This window comes from Spea bombifrons, chromosome 2, assembly GCF_027358695.1.
Source record: "Spea bombifrons isolate aSpeBom1 chromosome 2, aSpeBom1.2.pri, whole genome shotgun sequence".
NCBI lineage: Eukaryota > Metazoa > Chordata > Amphibia > Anura > Pelobatidae > Spea > Spea bombifrons.
The window spans coordinates 6234987-6255754 of record NC_071088.1 but is presented as its reverse complement, the minus strand read 5'-3'; the positions used below and the strand labels follow the sequence as shown (position 1 = coordinate 6255754).

The window sequence follows — 20768 nt, the reverse complement described above, 5'->3', positions numbered from 1 at the left end:
ATCCGGATACTGGTGCGTTGGGCTAAAGACGACACGGTCCACACAGTGATAGCTGTTAGCGGCCAACAAGGCCACCTCATTGTGGCTTAACACATTACGTCCATAAAGTGCTCTCCATGTTATTTAAAAAAAAGTTTAATAAAAATCCCAACCATGTTTAAAAACAAAAAAACTCATCCATCTATTCATACTAAAGAAGAACGGCTTCCAGCCTCCATGTTAGATGTAATGTAATGTGGGGAACCCAACGCCAACCATCGGTGTTGGTGGCACCCCAGTTGGTGGCAGCCTCCATAGAATGGTCCATATTCCCCCTCTATCTGCATGCACAGTGCCGGCCGCGGGAAGCTCAACTGTCCCAACAGATTAGGGAATGTTAGTTTATAATAGTAAATAATAATAATATTGTCAGTATATAATAGTTAATAATAATGACAGTAGCTATTGATTTATTAGATCTGAATCTCAGATGGAAGTGTTCTGTTGCGATAGTTTAGGTTGCTCAGCATTCCATTTCACGTATTCAGAAAGCCTATACCTCTGTACAGTATGTCTGCTTTCAGGTGTTGTATATATTAGTAGTATGGGGGTACTCGGTGTAGGGGTGGGCTACACGCAGTATGTATAGACCTTTAAAGCAGGATCCTTACACAGCCATGCTCAAAACGCAGCAGGTTGGGTGGGTTTTCAGCCCCGTTTGGGAGATCCAACAGCAGCCATGGAATGCCAGATATCACAGATTATATTAATTGGTACGAAAAATGCTGAAATTTCATTAGGTGTTAGGAAAGTGCTGTTTATGTCATGAATTTATCAAACACTCGAAGACACTTCAATATTGTGCTTCTTCAGAGCAATGAGTCTGGCTCGTCACAGCAATTTTATACCCAGTGGGGAGCATCCATCTGATTAGCTGATTCCTTTTCTAATCGTCTTTCGGTAAAATCCTCCTCTTTAAACACGAAGGCAGCGCACCGCAGTGACTGACGGGTCTGTTTACACAGTGCAATATCTGCATGAATTTACCATTAAATTGCTTGTCCAATCTGACCGTTTCTAAGGCAACCGTCTGGTCATCAACCTTATTAACAAATTATGCTAGAGCAGCAAATCTGTGCGTTTTCAGGGAGGAAACTCTCGGTCTAAGAATGGCTGAATCGACAACACCTTGAACTCAGCTTATACGCTTCAATGGGTAGAATGTGGCCGGTGTTGGTAACAACAACTCCACAGGGTCATGTCAGGGTTGGTAGCAGTAGCTCCAAGGTGTCATGGTCAGGGTTGGTAGCAACAACTCCAAGGGGCCATGTCAGGGATGGTAGCAGTAGCTCCGAAGTGTGATGGTCAGAATTGGTAGCAACAATTCCACAGGGTCATGTCAGGGTTGGTAGCAACAACTCCACAGGGAATGTCAGGGTTGGTAGCAGTAGTGGTCAGGTGTAGTACAGGAAGCTCAATGAGACCATGGCTAGGATCGGAACATGAAGCTCTGTTGAATCGTGGTTAGGGTTGGTGCATGAAGTTCCGGGGGATCGTGGTTAGGGTTGGTGCATGAAGCTCTGAGGAATCGTGGTTAGGGTTGGTACATGAAGCTCTGTTGAATCGTGGTTAGGGTCGGTACATGAAGTTCCGGGGGATCGTGGTTAGGGTTGGTACATGAAGTTCCGGGGGATCGTGGTTAGGGTTGGTACATGAAGCTTCGTTGAATCGTGGTTAGGATTGGTGCATGAAGCTCTGTTGAATCGTGGTTAGGGTCGGTACATGAAGCTCTGTTGAATCGTGGTTAGGGTCGGTACATGAAGCTCTGTTGAATCGTGGTTAGGGTCGGTACATGAAGCTCTGAGGAGAATCGTGGTTAGGGTTGGTACATGAAGTTCCGGGGGATTGTGGTCAGGGTTGGTGCAGGAAGCTCTGTTGAATCGTGGTTAGGGTCGGTACATGAAGCTCTGTTGAATCGTGGTTAGGGTTGCTACAGTCAATTTTAGGGAGTTGTGATCAAGGTTGGTACAATGAGCCGCATGAGATCACTGGCTCTCCTTATCATAAATTAAATATGTAAGCTGAGCAGTGGTTTTGGCTGCAATTTTCTGCAGTCTCCTCCATTTTTATTAATATTCCTTGTTGTTAGAATAACTAAGGCTCTATGTATTTTCTTTTCCATGCTCTTGTCTAGGCGGCAAGTGTGCCAGCTTCCTCTCTAATTTCACCTAAAGAATAGAAGGTTTTGGGGTTGCGTGACTGTGGGCAGATGCATAGGTACCCCCACCACAGCCATCTGACATCAGGAGGCAGCCCCACGGGGAATAGACCGGGTAATATTTTTGGGATGAAAACCTGTGTTGTAAGCCTTCAAGGAACTCCATGGATCACTGGTGGAGAATCCCTGCTGAGTCCATTTGTATTTAAAGGGCCTATTGTTGGTTTAATGTCAAAGATTGGAGCAGATGATCGGTAATGAATGCTAAGGTTGAGGAAGTTTAGATTTTCTCTATCGTGTTTTTCTCTGAATACCTCCTTTTGGTGTTTTCTTTAAGCGTTCTCATTCCTTGCCTGGATTCTGGTGGCTTCTGTGTTTGCACGTTCATTTTCGTTTTTGTGCTGCCCATGTCTGGAGTTTAGGTCAGGTTCGTTGTTTTAGGATAAAGTTACCGGCTGAGACAGGCCGGCTGCTACAAGAATGCGGGGAGTTTAGTCAAAGAATGTCCCGAGAGACTCCGAGAAGTAAGCAAATACGGAGCCTTGGCTCGGCAGTGTTGGGCAAGCCCTGTGATATCACCGGATCTTTAGCCAAGGCCGGCCTTGCGATTTTAGCAAATCACACAGATTTTCCCATTCAGCCGCAGCGCTTAAATCTGAATTCGCAACTGGATGCTAACGGGGATTCTGTCTGGATTCCGTTTCCGCATCTGAGACAAAAGTACGTTCCTGGACGAATTTTACGAAAAGAATGTTTGCTTTATTATTAAATATTCGTGCAAACCAAGAGTAAGACCCCTCGGGTTTGGATTGCAATTACATTTTCTTTGCCGTCTTCCACTGAAAGTTGCTTTATGGCTGTTGCCACCCCTGTCAGAGTCCCGTCGATGACTGACAACAGGTTTGCTGCGCAGGCCAAACGAACCATACTTCTGCCCCGCTGCCCTGTTGTTTTGTAGCAGAGGAGTAACCACTCGTCAGCGAATGGGGTGAAAAAGAGAGAAAATGGTAAAACATGGAATTCGCAATCTTCATCCCTAGAAGGACTGCCGGGTCAATCTGTCAACGGATTCTCCGCAGCGTTCTGCGACATTTGTGAAAGTTCTATATGTCGAGTAATGTTTATATGAGTTAAAGGTGCCGTTCCACTTAGGCAAACCATTTAAACGCATATAATAAGTCTAATTATATTACATACCACTTGTCGCGTCCTGCTTACCCATTGTACAATAGAATAACTGTTTACAATAATTGCTTTTTACTTTCTACGGCAACAACCTATTAATGCCAGCCTTTTGTGTCATGTGACTAATAAGTTTTCCTGGGGAAAATGATAAATGATACAAAGTTTCACATGATTCGAGAACTGGGAAGGGTCGGGACGTACAAGGAACGATGTTTCCAAAGTAGCATTTGGTCATAAAAGTGTTAAACTCAGCAGAACAGGTGGGACAAAGAGACCCCCGAGGTCTGTGATTCAGACAGACACGGACGTGCTTACAGAAGCAGGCGGTTTAGAGTTACGCTACCGTCTCTGCGGGGCCATAATGAAAAAGCTGCTCCGGTGACTAATTCCTTTGTCACTTTCGTTGCTTTGAAGTGAACCTGGCTGCAGGAACGTGAAGTTACACCTGGGGTGTTGGGTTACTCCTCGTATTTGAACAGGACGCCAGCGTGACAGCATCCCGACAGAACGCACGGGAGCGGCGCGCATTCCTCTCCGATGTGTGGTCCCCTTTAATGTGTTGTGAGTCAACAGCCTGTCCGCAAACACGCATTTCCTGCGCAAACCGTTAAATCGACCTTCGTGTCCAGATTTAACTCTTAAATTAAAACTAAAGTCCCACCCGGACCTGGGAACGCTCCAGATCTCGCCCGGAGACTCCAGGTGAAGCGCTGTGTCTCCAGGCCACCGCGGGAAAACTCCCTGCCCATTTCCCCTCCAGCAATGCCGCCAGCAGGACTGCCCACCCGCATCCCGCAAAGGGGTGAAAGTTCCCAGGTATGCCTACCGGCCTTCCTGTTTGCTCCCATACCTCCCAACAGTCCCAGTTCTCTCAGGACAACCCCCGAGTTTTGCGTACTGTCTTGCTGCCCCTGTATTCTCGATTATGTTTAACTTGTGAATTAAATTAGAACCAATATATCTTATCCCCAAAAAAGTGCATGAGTTAAAACCAAAATATTTATATTTTGCATAAAAACATTAGACGTGCAAACGGGCCAAAAATAATTCAGACAAATAGTTGGGTTCAATTTTGGCTGATTTGTTTTCCGACAACGAATTCAGTTTGCTGCCTGTTTGTTTTTCTTATGAAAATCGGGGGGGGGGGGATTCGGAAATAATAAAAAAAAAAAAACGCCCCCATTTACTCTTACTCACTCTCTCACACTCTCACACTCTCACATTCTCATTTTTCGCTCCCTCTCTCACGCTCTCAGAATTTCCTCCTATCTTCTCTGCCGACCGCTCCCGCGTCTTGCATCTTCTTGTTTTCCTTTCTTCTACCATCACTTTTTTTTCTCTTCTTTCTTCGTCCGCATCTTCACGGGCCTAACCTCCCGACGATCCTCCAGTTGGGATGAGGAAGAAGAGGAAAGGAAAGAGGAGGGCAAATCTCCAGAGTTTTTTGCTTCGTTTTCATCCGTTTCGTGGGGGTCTTGCCTCGTTTTTTTGTAGATTCATACAAATTGACAAAATTTCGCCAGTGGAATGGTTAAAGGTGGCAAGGCGTAATTCACGCGGTGGTGGATGATAACCGGTTACATTGGGTGACGTTTTAACAGCGCGGAACGTATGGCTAGAACAATTTTTCAAACACAAAGGTGATCCCGAGTGTAACGAGGAAAGGTCCAGGACCCGTCACTGACTTTTAGAAAGGATATTTTTTATCTCTCGGATAACGCGCAGTAGGATATATATTTATTTTTAATACCATCCTCACTACTGGACTGTAGAATTTATGTGCAGAGCTATCAATCAGCTCATGGTTACCCTACCTCAGGGGGCAATAGATAAACTGTAAACGGAAACAGCTAGGTTTGGGCCGGCAAAAGATCCCATCGTTGATCTTATTAGGGAGGAAGAGTTTGAATGAAGTCAGGGCTTGTACAGTGTATTTAATATTTAGGGAATGGGAGATGTGGCAAATCTTAGAACCATGGAATCTGACGGCAGATCGGCCCCATTCGGCCCATCCAGCCCATTTTCCTGCTTTAAAGACTCCCTGGTCTTAATCCATTTACTGTATTAGCCTCTACCACTTATGCTGGGAAGCTGTTCCACTTAACTACCTTCCTCTCATAAGCTTCTTCCAGAAGGTGGGAATAAATATGCAGATCCAACGAACAGGAGGTGGCCCATGGTATACCCATAGGGCGGGCTTCAAATATATCCATAATGCTTATTTTAGCCTGCAAGCAGTTACATAGGTGTATTTGGCGTGTAGAACTAAAAAGTGACAGATGCCCTTTCAGATCCTCTGCATTTCACAGGTGCCCATAGCATAGCTCTGAGTATCCCTGTGTAAGATTCACAGTCCCTCTTTCCTCCCCCGGTGCCCCTCTTTTCTAGGTGCTCGGAATGTTTGCTGGGTGTGAGGCTATCACAGGGTTCTACAGACCTCAAAGCCCCGCCGGGAATGGCTTTATAAATTATATTGTGCAAATAAAACATATAGTTCCTTACGTACGTAAACACTATAAATATTAATAGGTTACAAAAATCACTTAAAAGGCCTCAATAGGGCCCCTCCCGGCCACGCTTCTAACCACACCCACTAAAACCAAAAGGGGCCCTCTTTGGCTTTTCAGACATTGGACACGGTGGCAAAAATTTGCAAAGGCAGGGAGTTCCCTTTGACCCTTAACTTGGGGGCAGTTTGCTGTTTAAGTGGGGAAATGGGCGGGACAGGGGGCGTGTCAGAATGGGTTTTCTGGGTGGCGACCTGGAGCAGGCCTTCTCCCGGAGTCTCAAGGTAAAACTCGGAGAGTTCCCAGGTATGGTTATAGTCTATCTGCCGCTTACTGATCTAAAAGCATACTCTCCATGCTTTCGGGGTTATTATTGTTGCCCCTAATCAGCCTGTGGGTAAAATACTCAACCATTAAAACAATTCCCAACGTGAAAACCTTAAATGTTGGAGAAAGACGGGAAAACGACCTTCTGAAACTGGCCGGGCGTTCTTTGTGATCTGTAATGAAACGTCTTCCTCTTATCCAAAAAGTTCACCCACCCTTCGTAATGAATTTTTATGCTCAAGGGAATCGCCGTCTGTTGTTTCGGTGCTTAGCGGAATCATTATTAGTTTATACGCTCGTTTTAAATAATAAAATATAAATAAAAAAATATGTAAATAAAGATATGACAAAATACGTCTCCGGGTTCCCGGTCACAACTCATCCTTAGAAACAGGTAGCGTTTAATTAATACTTGAATTAAATAGGAATGTAATCCTTAAGAGTAGCGCCTGCTTGCCGCTGATTGGCTGCTTCAAGCCAAATAAGAAGAAACCCTTCTGGTAAATTGCCATCCATCACATCGTCCTGGTTTGTCCACTTGAATATACTCATTACTTCTATAGCATGCGTTGGATGGGGCAAGACCCCCCCCCCCAGATACCCCGGAGTTAAGAGGCAATTGTCATGATTAACTCATATATGTAGTGGATGCATGGAAGGGTAACCCAGCAGAGGTGGTTAGTTTCTTTGTTTAAGCATTCAATGAGTTAATCTGAGGTTGATTTAATGTGTTTCTTTGTGAATGCTCTCTGTATCTGTTCTGGCTAGAGGTGTCATCTTCCCAAAGGACCCCTGTGGTGATTCATGGCCTAACTGATAAGGATCCTTAGTTATAGGAATTCCATTCCTATCTTAAGTGGGGGGTTTCCATCACCTTTACCCCACCATAACTTATTGGCACATCAAAGATGGGACCTGATTCTTGGGGATGGTGTCATATAATCAGTCATGTGATCAGAGGGGCGTTTGCTTGCAAAAGTCTGATTTAGGGACAATGCAGCGACCGAAAAGGAGAACTCCATGATATACTCTGATCGGAACAACATCATAAGAACCATCTGGACTTAAGGAGTTCCCACAGGCCTACTTATTGGAGAAACTCGTGAGTGAGGGTCCTGTGTTTAAGTCTCTTTGTTTTTAAGAACTGTTTGCTGTTTTATTTTTATTTTGTATGTCTTGTTTTTTTTTGTAATTCTGGCACTGTGTAATCTTTGTCTTTTTGTTATTAAAATATTCAAAATCTAAGTCTGTCTTTGGGCTCTAGTATCGATATCCACAAACCCTAAGAGAGGATAACACGTTACCATATTGTTATTAAGTTCTACAGAATATATATATATGTTGTGTGCCCGGGGTGGGTTGATATATATAGAGATAAAGGTTCTAATTCGGATTTCTCACGAATCCGGTATCAAAATCGTGAGTGGTGGCAGACTACCTGGGGGGATACAGGCAGGATTTGGGGGTTAATTTGGTGTAACTTATGCCCTGTTAAGGGGTCAAGTTAGTAAATCCAGAGGCCTGGTGCTATTAACCCCTTCATGCCCACACCCTCCACACAGTTACGGCTTGGCAAGTAGTCCTGACCGTGACAAACTTGGCGGCAGCTAGGTGGGATATCTAGAGTTTTTTAGTGCTATTTGTATTGCCCGGTTTGGTGATTTTAGTACTAGAAGAAATTACATGGGTTTTGTGTAATTTCCCAAAGACATTACTCAGTGCCTAATTACAGACATACAGTGCAAAACAGTTCGTTCCTCTCCTTTTTTGTTTTCTCTACCATACTGCATTATGGAGGCATATCGACGACAGCCAAAAGAATCTCTGGAGCTGGTTTGTCAAGAAAGGAATATACAAATTTTTGGCAAAAGCAAAGAGCAGCTGATTTTGGATCTCCTGGAACATGATAAACTCTGTGCAGAGCAGGCCATTGGAGCAAATGTGATTTTGGAAGAGCCTGTGGATCAAGGATGTTTTCCTGATAAAGTTAACGCCTTGAGTGTAATGGACTCTGAGTTACAAGTGTTACTAAAGGATCTGGGGAGCGTGGATCCTCAGCTAAAGTTCAACCTGATTCTGCAGTACAAGGAGAGAGAGAGGGAGGCTGCGGAAAGAGAGAAAGAGAGGGAGGCTGCGGAAAGAGAGAAAGAGAGGGAGGCTGCGGAAAGAGAGAGAGAGAGAGAGATGGAGGCTGCTGAGAGAGCTGCGGAGCGGGCAGCTGCTGAACGAGAAGCTGAGCGGAGGTATCAGCTGGAACTTCTACGGTTAAAGCAATATAGTCCGTCTCCCCAAAGTATTGTTAACGGGGATGGATATGCTAACCGACCTCGCCTGGAACACTTTCCAATGCTGGAAAAGGACACTGACTTGGATGTGTTTTTGAGAGGATTTGAGAAAGTGTGCCGGCAGTACCAGCTGCCCAAGGAAGAGTGGGGAAAGTATTTAACCCCACGTCTGAAGGGGAAAGCCCTGGATGTGTTTGCTTCCCTACCAATGGAGGTTGACCAGGACTATGAGGCCATAAAATCTGCCTTGTTAAAAAGTTTTAACCTCACCCCTGAATTCTACAGGAAAAAGTTTCGAGAGATGCAGCAAGCTACATCGGACAGTTGCACCGAATATGCGGGACAGCTTCGGACTATTTTCCGGCAATGGACTGGAGGCCTACAAGTTACTACATATGAGGCCCTGGAGGATCTGATGATTTTGGAGCAGTTCCTGAGGACACGAAGTCCGGAGGCCCGAGAGTGGATTCTGGACAGAAAACCTAAGACCACGGCAGAGGCGGCAGATCTGGCTAACGATTATGCCAACAACCGTACTCCAACAACAAAGCGGGTACAAGCATCGCAAGGACCATCCACCTGGAAAGGAGCAGCCTACCAGCCACCAACTCCTAAGCCAGCAGGGAGACCATCACCCACACCTTTTCTAGCCAACAGGGCAGGAGCCACATCGGGCCAGGGGGATACCCGCCGGTGTTATCGGTGTAACCAGATTGGGCACCTGAGTGTCACCTGCCCTTCTAAGAGACCATCTCCACGGACAAACGGAAATGGAGGTACAGCTGGGGGAGCTGCACCTGTTTTATTTGTGGCTAGACCAAAGGAGGCACAAGGAGACAACTTGCAGTGTGTAACAGTTGGGGACCGTGTGACAATGGGACTTCTGGACACTGGAGCTTCCTGCACTTTGGTACGTCCAGAAGTTGTGAACAAAGAGGATATTATCCCCGGGAAAACTATGACTATTAAAGGAATTGGTGGAGTATGCCCCGCAGTGCCTATGGCCCGGGTGTACCTCGATTGGGGTGCGGGGAAAGGTTTGCGGGAGGTGGGAATCTCTGAGGATATTCCTGTAAATGTATTGTTGGGTAGTGATTTGGGCCGAATGCTTTGTCGTTATGTCCCAGAGGACAATGCCTGTGACCCAGAAGGGGTACCAAGGAATCCTGAAGAAACGGAGGTACTGTGTGAAACTTTGGGGAATACGGGGAAATGTAGTGGCTTTGTGGGGGTAAAGGGGTTACATAATCTCCTGAATGTATCAACACCGGAAATGTCTGCCCATGGGGATGGGGGAGTGGATTTATCGGATAATACCCCCAAGCAGTCTGGTACCCTAGAAGGTAAAAGTGTTGCAGCCGGCCGTACCCCCACCATAGGTGTAGTGACCCGTTTACAGGCTGCCCAGGAAGCAGCAAGGGAGTGTGGAGGGGTAAGAAATTATGAAAATGACCCTAACTTAACCCCTCCATCAGCGGAGAATGGATTAACTCCCCTACAGGGAGCCATGTCAAATACCACTCCCTTGGAAGTTCTTCCAGAGAAGGCTTTAATTTCAAGTGTATCTGGGGTGGAGGGAGGTAATAAGGCTTACCTGGCTGCTCTGCGCACTGACCCCTCCTTGGAAAGCATGAGACAGCGTGCAGAAAGGCCTGTAACTGAAAGTGATGTACAGAGGGTGTACTGGGAAAAGGGGATCTTATATCGGGAACTCCTTGCTCGAGATCCACAAAGACCCTGGGAAGTAGAAAGACAGCTTGTAGTCCCTATGCAATTCCAGAAAGATTTGCTTAAGCTGGCCCATGAAACACCCTTGGCAGGGCATCTTGGAGTGCATAAAACAAAATCCAGGCTGGCTCACAACTTTTACTGGCCCGGCATGGGCACCGATGTAGCAAACTTTTGTCGTTCCTGTCCAGTGTGTCAGAGAGTGGGGAAGGCTGGGGACGTTGCCCGTGCCCCTCTAGTGCCCTTACCTATCATAGCTGAGCCATTTGAGCGGGTGGCAGTAGACCTGGTTGGGCCCCTAGCTATACCTAGCAGCTCAGGAAAACAGTATATCCTCACCGTAGTGGATTTTGCTACTCGTTATCCTGAAGCCATTGCTTTATCCTCCATTCGAGCAGATAAAGTTGCTGATGCACTCCTAGGTATATTTTGCAGGGTGGGGTTCCCTAAGGAAATGCTTACAGACCAAGGCCCGCAATTTATGTCCAACTTGATGCAAAGTCTGTGCAAAAAGGTGAATGTGCAACATCTGGTAGCAAGCCCATATCACCCTCAAACGAATGGCCTCTGTGAGCGGTTTAACGGGACTCTGAAACAAATGCTTAGAACATTTGTGGATTCCCAGGGCAAAGATTGGGAGAAGTACTTACCCCATTTGTTGTTTGCATATCGAGAGGTACCCCAGGAATCTACTGGCTTTTCGCCCTTTGAATTGCTGTATGGGCGCAGGGTAAGGGGTCCCCTAGATTTAGTTAGAGAGGAATGGGAAGGAAAACTTCCCACGTCAGAGACTTCAGTAGTGGAGTATGTGCTGAAGTTTAGGGACAAGATGCAGACCTTGACAGGGTTAGTGCATAATAACCTTAAGGCAGCACAGTCTCGGCAGAAGAGGTGGTATGACCGCAATGCCAGGGAGAGGGTCTATGAAGTGGGGCAGAGAGTTATGGTGTTGACCCCAACCAGACAGAATAAACTGCAGGCTGCCTGGGAAGGCCCTCATCCTATTCTGCAGCGTTTGGACCCCACAACTTATGTAGTGGCCCTAGATGAGACAGGGCGGAGGCAAAGAAGGTATCACATCAATATGTTGAAGGCATATCATGACCCAGAGACTTCAGTCCTAAGTGTGTGCAGCTTACCAGAGGAGGGATCAGATAGTGATCCCCTAGTGGATCTGGTGGGAGAAGCTAAGAGCCAGGGGTCCATAGAGAAAGCAGAGATCAATTCCCAGCTCTCTGCGGAGCAGAAATGGCAGCTCCATCAAGTGATAACCCGCTATGAAAGTATATTTACTGGGGTGCCAGGGAAAACCACATTGGCTTACCACCATGTTGAAACAGGGTCTCAACCCCCTCTAAGGCAGATGGCCTATCGAGTGTCCCCTGAGGTGAGAGTGCATATCCAACAAGAAATAGAGGACATGATGAGGTTGGGGGTAATTAAACACTCTAAAAGTCCTTGGGCATCCCCTGTTGTACTAGTACCTAAAAAGGATAAGACGACTCGCTTCTGTGTAGATTACAGACGGTTAAATGCAGTCACCACCTTTGATGCCTACCCCATGCCTAGGATCGATGAGCTACTAGACCAGCTAGCAGGGGCCCAATATCTCACCATTATGGATTTGAGCAGGGGATATTGGCAAATCCCTATGACCCCTGAGGCCCAGGAACGCTCCGCATTCATTACTCCCTTTGGTTTATATGAATTCTGTGTTATGCCCTTTGGGATGAAAAATGCACCTGCCACCTTCCAAAGGCTAGTGAATCAGTTACTGGAAGGTCAAGGGGAGTTTGCAGTGGCCTACCTTGATGACATTGCGGTATTTAGTAATACCTGGGAGGAACACTTGGTCCATTTGAACGAGGTTCTGGGTCGCATTGCCAATGCAGGGCTCACCATCAAACCTGAGAAGTGTCAAATAGGGATGAGGGAAGTCCAGTATTTGGGGCATAGAGTGGGAGGGGGAAACATACGCCCTGAACCAGATAAGATAGAAGCAATCAATACCTGGCCAACTCCCAAGACCAAGAAGCAGGTTATGTCCTTTTTGGGGACTGCAGGGTACTATAGAAAATTTGTCCCAGATTATAGTACCATAGCTAAACCTCTCACAGACCTGACCAAGAAAAAGCTTCCTAAGCAAGTAGACTGGACTGCACAATGCGATCAGGCTTTTACCAAACTCAAGGCGGCCTTAGCTAGTTCCCCTGTGCTTCAGGCCCCTGACTTTAGTAGAAGGTTTGTGGTACAGACGGATGCTTCTAACTATGGGCTGGGGGCTGTGCTCAGCCAGGTTAATACCAAAGGTGAGGAGCACCCCATTATGTACCTAAGCAGAAAACTGTTACCCAGGGAAGTAGCCTATGCTGTGGTGGAGAAGGAATGTCTGGCAGTGGTATGGGCCTTGCAGAAGCTACAGCCCTATTTGTATGGAAGAGATTTCACTGTCATAACGGATCATAATCCTCTGCATTGGCTAGATAGGGTAGCAGGAAACAACAGCAAACTGCTCAGGTGGAGTCTTTTACTCCAGCAGTATAATTTCACTGTGCAGCATAAGAAAGGCAGTTTACATGGGAATGCTGATGGCTTATCTCGACAATAAGAGACTAGATGTTAGGCAGACATAGTAGATCAGCGTGTGCTGACCTCCTCTGTCCACCATCTTAAAGGGGGAGGTGTCATGATTAACCCATATAATGTAGTGGATGCATGGAATGGTAACCCAGCAGAGGTGGTTAGTTTCTTTGTTTAAGCATTCAATGAGTTAATCTGAGGTTGATTTAATGTGTTTCTTTGTGAATGCTCTCTGTATCTGTTCTGGCTAGAGGTGTCATCTTCCCAAAGGACCCCTGTGGTGATTCATGGCCTAACTGATAAGGATCCTTAGTTATAGGAATTCCATTCCTATCTTAAGTGGGGGGTTTCCATCACCTTTACCCCACCATAACTTATTGGCACATCAAAGATGGGACCTGATTCTTGGGGATGGTGTCATATAATCAGTCATGTGATCAGAGGGGCGTTTGCTTGCAAAAGTCTGATTTAGGGACAATGCAGCGACCGAAAAGGAGAACTCCATGATATACTCTGATCGGAACAACATCATAAGAACCATCTGGACTTAAGGAGTTCCCACAGGCCTACTTATTGGAGAAACTCGTGAGTGAGGGTCCTGTGTTTAAGTCTCTTTGTTTTTAAGAACTGTTTGCTGTTTTATTTTTATTTTGTATGTCTTGTTTTTTTTTGTAATTCTGGCACTGTGTAATCTTTGTCTTTTTGTTATTAAAATATTCAAAATCTAAGTCTGTCTTTGGGCTCTAGTATCGATATCCACAAACCCTAAGAGAGGATAACACGTTACCATATTGTTATTAAGTTCTACAGAATATATATATATGTTGTGTGCCCGGGGTGGGTTGATATATATAGAGATAAAGGTTCTAATTCGGATTTCTCACGAATCCGGTATCAAAATCGTGAGTGGTGGCAGACTACCTGGGGGGATACAGGCAGGATTTGGGGGTTAATTTGGTGTAACTTATGCCCTGTTAAGGGGTCAAGTTAGTAAATCCAGAGGCCTGGTGCTATTAACCCCTTCATGCCCACACCCTCCACACAGTTACGGCTTGGCAAGTAGTCCTGACCGTGACAGCAATAAATTAGACGCTTGGTTTCTGTATCCACCAAACACTCGGAGCCGCTGAGAGGCCGGGTGCTTTATTCCGGAGCAGTGTGAATCCGAGGTGATAATAGAAATGTCTGGGTGTTACTATAAGCCCACGACAAACTTACGTTTTTTTTATTACATGCTTTGAAGCCATTAAATTGTATAACATCCGCTGACAATTAATTAACTCGCTTCCTTCCGCCCCGGTAAAATGAAAGCATGCCGCTGTATGTATATTTTTTTAGAATATTCTCTTGTTTTGGTTAAGAAGACCGAAGCGTATTTCGGTGATCAGGATTCACGCAGCGATGAGGTCCCCCCCCCCTAAATCATTCACAAGCACCTAGTAAACCATTAGAGAAATGGACACCGTTCAGGTTTACTTTACTTAATTTATAGTGACCGGCAAGCCAGCTGTGGGTGACCTCGTATCTCACGATAAGTGGCTATCCCCGAACGGCCAAGTGTAGGCCCAGACTGGCCCTTTGGCACACTGGGCAAGTTTACTAAAAAAATACCTGTATGTAGCTAGATCCCTGCTTGAACACAGATGTTTTGAGTGACTTCTCGGTGTCCTGGCCGTTTCCTCTGTCACTAAAAGCAATTAATGCTTCACATATTCAACGAATCATACGCTGCTCTACGGGGAGGAAGTGTTAACAGAAACGCATCCCCCCCACTAATGTTTGTCTCATGGACACAAGAGCCTTTGTAAGGATTGCTGTGTTGGTGTAATTGTTTCCTCCTGCCCTTTAGCCCCGAGTAATAATGAAGAAAGCCATCAGTCTGCCCGCCAGCTTGGCCCTCGTTGAATGTTTATGAGGTTTAGAGACCTTTTGGGTGGGATGTGGGAGTCAAGGCTTCAGAAACCCGAGAGAGGTCACCGCAGACGTTTGGGGTGGATGAGACTCGGCCTATCTGAAATTATTGTCTACCAGGAAGTGTGGCATTATCTCCTTCCTATTAAAAAAAAATAAATAAAATAAACATTAAATAAGGACAGTCCTGGTCAAAGGAGCTTACAATCTAGAAGATGCTGAGACAATATTGTACAAATGAAATGAATATACAAAAAATACCATACACGCCAAAAATCAGGACTGGCTCTAGTGCTCTGGGCAAACCGTGTCTCTGGCGCCCAACTCCTATACGCACTTCTTGTTCGTATGGGAATGAACCTCATGGCAGCGCCTGATACCATCTGAGCACCTTAGGCGATACTATGTGTAGGGGCGGCCCATGTCCCAAATCGAAATGTGCCTGCGCATGTTTGCTGACCCTTGTTTTTAACCCGTTTTGCAGGTAGCAGCGGCTGAACGTAGCAAAGGATTACGCGTGAAGGCTGGGAGAACCTTGGGATGAGGAATTCTTCTGAGTGCTGAGGGGATTGTCCACGTTCTACCGGTGAGTTCGTTTCCATTTGTTTGGGGCGAGGAGTGGTGGAACGGTGACCCTAGTGAGACCATAATGGAAATTCCAAGCGATGGATAATAGTCACGAGTATACCGACGCTGCTAAAGCTTTAGTGAATGTCTCGGGGTACCAACGCGGCGGGTTCGCTGCAGACTGGGGTAAAGTGTGAGATGGGACCTCTTCAGTCCATCCTCAGCAGGCTTTCTTGGAGAGCCGTAGTTTCTGCTACTTGGTTTTTGGAAGTATCGGGATGTCGTAAGCAGATCTCTGGTTACTTTATCCATGTTGAAATAAAGAAAGAAATGGAATGTTAGCGAAAACATTACATCACAAAATGATCGTCCATTAAGGAGAACGTCGGAGCTGAGCTACGGGGTGCCATTAAGACCATTCATGTTTGCTCTCCGTAGAGACAGCGATGAATTAAGGCTTGAGGAAGTCTGTTGAGTTGAATTACTGAGTCCTATAGAATTCCAGCTGGGTTCATCTTATGACAACGCTCACCTTGGGAGCGCGTGTGGTTAATAAACCGTCCCGATCTGTTGCTGAGCTACAATTACCTTTACTACAGCCGTCCAGGCCATGAAGACAAAGTTACTGATTTCCTCCAATAAACTCCCTTTATCTGCAGACCTGGAGCCGCCATTGTTGTCGGTCATGTGATATTTTGGGTGACTTTCCCGGCTCAAACACCACACTGAGCTGATGCTTTATGGCAATGCTAATGAAGTCCGTTCCTCCATAGACTTTCATTAGTCAGAGTGTCTGGCTGAGTGATTAAGACTGAGTCATTCTATTGTTTCTCACAGGCAGTATAAGGAGTCGGGGTGTTTGTCTAGTAGATCGGGGCTCAGATAACTCATACAATATGGCTAATATTCAGCTGCCTGAAAACATGATATTATGGGGCAAAAACAACTGGTTTAGAAAAGATGGAAAATGTAATATTTTTGAAAACGTATTTTTAATCTGATTCTAGGACAAAAAAAATGGTGTCGTTCGGCTTTAGTTGTGAAGTGGAGCGTGATGCATTGCAGCTCGACGATATTAAATAGCATTGCTGTATCGACGTAATTCACAGGGAAAATGGAAAAGAAATAGAATTCTGCGCTGTCTGTAAAAGCGACCTCGCCTGAGATCACCCCGTACCAGACTTACAAAAAAACCCTCAAAAAAACAAAAAAGACTTTTAAATTCTGATTTTGAGAATGCGCCCGGCGCGGGTGAAGTGTGAGAATAATGCTAATTAACGGCTCCAGAGAACGGCTGCCTTTGCAGAAATGTGTAGGTGGATCGGAGGCCGCGGAACGCAACGAACCGAAGTCAATTCCGAGGACAGATTAAATGCTGCCGGCTCCCCCCCTGTAATATGTCACCTTATTGTACCCCGGCGGAATAAACGCAGACGGCACGTACAGCGCGGCCCGATACATAATAACGCGAAAGGGAGCGGCACTGCTGCTCAAGTCTCTCCGCTCCGTCCGGTGGCCGTCGTAAAAGGGTGGGGAGGAATAACACTCCTCTGATATTACAGGAAAGCGAACGAGTCAGGTTCTGCAACAAAGAATGAAGAAGGCAATTTGAGATCGTAAAGCAGAAAGCTGGCTGGTTTGGATGCCACAGATTCCTGGCTAGGTGAGGTCAGACGGCGCACGCTTCCCCGGCTAGGACTGTAACAGTATGCAGCATACAGAGGCCAGGGCTTTACCCCAAAGTTCTTACCCCGTTTTAAATAATAAATATATAATATAATAGACGTGTACTGCTGCATGTGGACGTTCGGAAGCAATGGTAAGATATTGTAGCCGACGCATTTTACAGTTTTAGTTCCAACTGCATTAGGAAGGAAAAGATAGAAACAAACTCATTCATTCGTAAAGAAAAAGTTTCTTCATTCCTGCGCTCATATTATGTTTACATTTGGAAGAATGACCAACCTCTCCTGTCTTTATAATACAGGCACCATGTACGTTCATATGTTGGTTTTATGACTTAGTATTTTTAAGCCTAAAGCCCTGTTTTCCTAAAGTTTGTCTTAGTCCATGAGTTCCACTTTTGTCAGACCCTTTCACAATATATATATTATTTATTGTTTTATATAGCGCCATCATATTTCGTAGCGCTGTACAATGGGAGGACAGGACATAACAAGTAGTATGTAACATAACAATTTGACTAACAGAAGACAACAGGTGAGGAGGGCCCGGCTCAAACGAGCTTACAATCTATACATTATATATAATATTATATGTAATATGTTTCTCAGAAATAAGCGTACCCCGCGGCCGGTTTTGGTTGTTTGGAGAGAATAACGGATGTAAAGCCTCATGGAACGGCTCTGTTTTAACATTTTATTTAATTTATTTTTTTCCCGGTAGCTTTGTGAGCGCTGCCTGGGCTGGAAGCGTCCAAAATGATCCCTTTTATCACCAAATTTATTTTACAACATTGTATCCCCCGTGAGATATTTAATCATCGGTTCAGAAGGCAACCAGATTTTTGTACATTTCCTAGTTTTGTAAATTATAAATATATAGTATGTGTTAAATAACAAAATATAATTGTTTTTTTAACCTACGATAATCGGGCGGCTGACTAGCTTTTAATATGATGCGATATTATGTGGCTTCTGAATGCGTTAGCGATGATTAGCTCAGAAACGGCTCAAGATCAGCCAAAGGAGGACATCATGTCCCGGTGATCCGTGTGCCAAACGGGGACATAATGTCCCGGTGATCCGTGTGCCAAAGGAGGTCATCATGTCCCGGTGATCCGTGTGCCAAACGAGGACATCATGTCCCGGTGAGCCGTGTCTTAAAGCTTCTTTCACAGTCTGTGGAGGCATAGTGTAAATGGGCCATTTGCGGAGATCAAAGATGTCCCCTGTAACCTGCCCATTGAGCAGCGGGACACCTGGAGGTCCGATGACCCAAGAAGACAATCTGCCCCCCCGTTTTGAAGCTGGGGGAACTGTTGCCCCTCTGGATCTGATACCGAAAGCGTAGACAGCCTACGTCACTGACGATAGTCTCAGGGCATTATTTTATTCTGGCATCTGGAGGACATTAATGGATGGACCTTCTCTTTCATAATAATGGACAGACAACTGGGGGAGCTCCAGCTCACCATTCCTGTTATGTTCCTTGGGAACAAAGAATATTGATATTAGACTGACCATTAAGGTCAATCTGATGTTTTTGTTCATGAAAAGTAATAAATTAAATAAGAGAGGGTTGGGTATTATTATTATTATTATGACAATGATTTCCCCGAGCCACAACAGTTACAACTTCTTCTGTTCTTCTACTTCTTCTGCTTGGAGAGTTGGAGGTTCTTGTTGTTCCTCGTGGGCCGGACTAAGTCTGGTCTTCCTAGAGAAGCAAAATGTTATTGCTTGAGGAGACAGTAGTGTGGTCAATGATGCAATACTTTTTACCGGAAACTACCGGGACTTTGTGCTGTTAAGTGTAATTTGGACCCAGGTCTTTGTAGGAACCTGGCTGTTGTTCCTCAAGCCACCCATACATTAAATGAATTCAGTGTCTGTGATTGGTCGTGCCGAGTCCAACCGTTGACCTGAGGATTGCCCCTCATGTTACATCCCATCGTGATTAAATAATATGAATGGATCGGTCCCCATGCCTCCTGCTGAATGTTCCCTAAAAGCCGCTTTTTGTTTCATAATTAACAAAAACAGATATCCACCCGCAGCTCTGGAATCCAGGGCTCTGCGTATGTTCAGCGTTCTGATCGTTTGGAATAATTCCGTTTTTGGAGCGCGATGTTCCAGGGGACTAAAAGGCTGGGCTTACGAGACAAAAGAGTAGCTTTAATCCATGCCAGTGCTTCCGCTGTGCAGGAAGAAAAGGGTTAACTAGACGCCGCCGGTGTTTTTAGATACATGCGTGTGCCCTTTGGCAACGTATTCCACCGGCAAGCAGTAAACCACGCAGACAGTAATTAATGAGCCCAACGTGCGGAATGATTGACGGTAAAACCGTTGCGATTTCAGATTTGGCCACCGGTTGCTATGGTAATAATTGGAATTGGAGCTTAGGTCTCTTATTATTATTAGTTTTTTTTTTTTTTTGGTATTCTTATAAATGCTACAGCCGCGCCAACCCCCTCTGAAATAATCGCAAACACGCAGCCCCATCTCCAGGTTTAATGTTCAGCAGAAATTCCTGCAGCCATTTTCTTTCATGTAATTATTATTATTTGCTGATTTCATGCGCGGCAGCGGACTTTACGATAACCAAAAATATATAATTTTTATTATTTAATTAAGCTGTGTGTTTCACTGCGTTTTTTTTTTGTTTTTTTTTTTACCACCCTGCTTGTTTTCAGTAATTAAAACGCTATAAAATAACACTTTAGAACACGCAGGGAACGGCGAGAAAGTAATATTACGCAGAAACATGTAAGGCAGTGAAGACCCCTTCGGCCCCCGTCTAGTCGCTCGTTTCTCCTGCTATAAAGACCTTAATCAGTCGTTGGTCTCGTCTTAGATTCAGGAGCCGTATGTCTATCCCATGCATGTTTAATACCCTCACTGTATTACCCTCTACCACCTCTGCTGGGAGGTCGCTCCATTAATCTACCACCCTTTCAGTAAAGTAAAACCGCCTTCCATTCCATTTAGATTATGCCCTCCTGTTCTAACATTCTCCTCCTTTGAAATAAACGTCTCCCGTAGCTTATAGTTTTAAAGGGATTCTTGATATATTCCGCTTTCGCTCTACACCGGATCACCTAATAAAAAGAATGGTCAATTGGTTCATTGGAGTGGGTGGGGTTCCAGCAGAGTGGGAGGAGCTGTGGATTGGTGGGTGGATCTATGCTCATTATTCCTGTCCTGTTGACCCAGTGCCATGAAACCCGGATTCTCCAGGTCTCCCAGCTGTGCCGTCGGTAGGATTTACCTATAAATCAGCCGAGATACGGATATTCTTATAATACGCGGGACCAGTACGCTTGAAGAAGGGCCTTCTGAGCCCTTGAAGTAAATGTAACGCCATGTTCTGCCAGAGATGCAGTTACATTGTTACTCAGGTCGAAGAACGAGACTTGGCCACAATAAATATTGATAGTAGAATGACCATTAAGGTCAATTTGATGCTTTTGTTCATGAAAAGGAATAAATTAAAAAAGAGAGAGGTATTGGGTATTGTTAATCATTATTATATAGCACCATCATATTCTGCAGCGCTGTACAACGGGTATCATCACATGAATCAGATCAGTTTTATGATGATTTATATGTTGTGATATTTCCCTGAGCCACAACAGTTTAAACCTCTTCTGTTCATCTACTTCCTTCTGCTTGGAGAGTTGAAGGTTCTCGTGGTTCCTCGTGGGCCGGACTAAGTGTGGACAGACAACATCCCAGAGAAGCAAAATGTTATTGGTTGAGGAGACAGGAGTTTGGTCGATGCCTGGGAGATAAAATCGAG

General features: G+C 45.3%; 1 protein-coding gene across 2 annotated transcripts in view; it reads left to right on the top strand.

The window, feature by feature from the left end:
- Positions 1–20768, top strand: part of BCL9 (BCL9 transcription coactivator) — a 97261-nt gene that overhangs the window by 44775 nt on the left and 31718 nt on the right. For both annotated transcript variants that reach the window (XM_053455657.1, XM_053455658.1), the window contains exon 2: positions 15205–15306. The gene's annotated coding sequence lies outside the window, so the exon portion shown is untranslated. The remainder of the gene's footprint in view (positions 1–15204; positions 15307–20768) is intronic.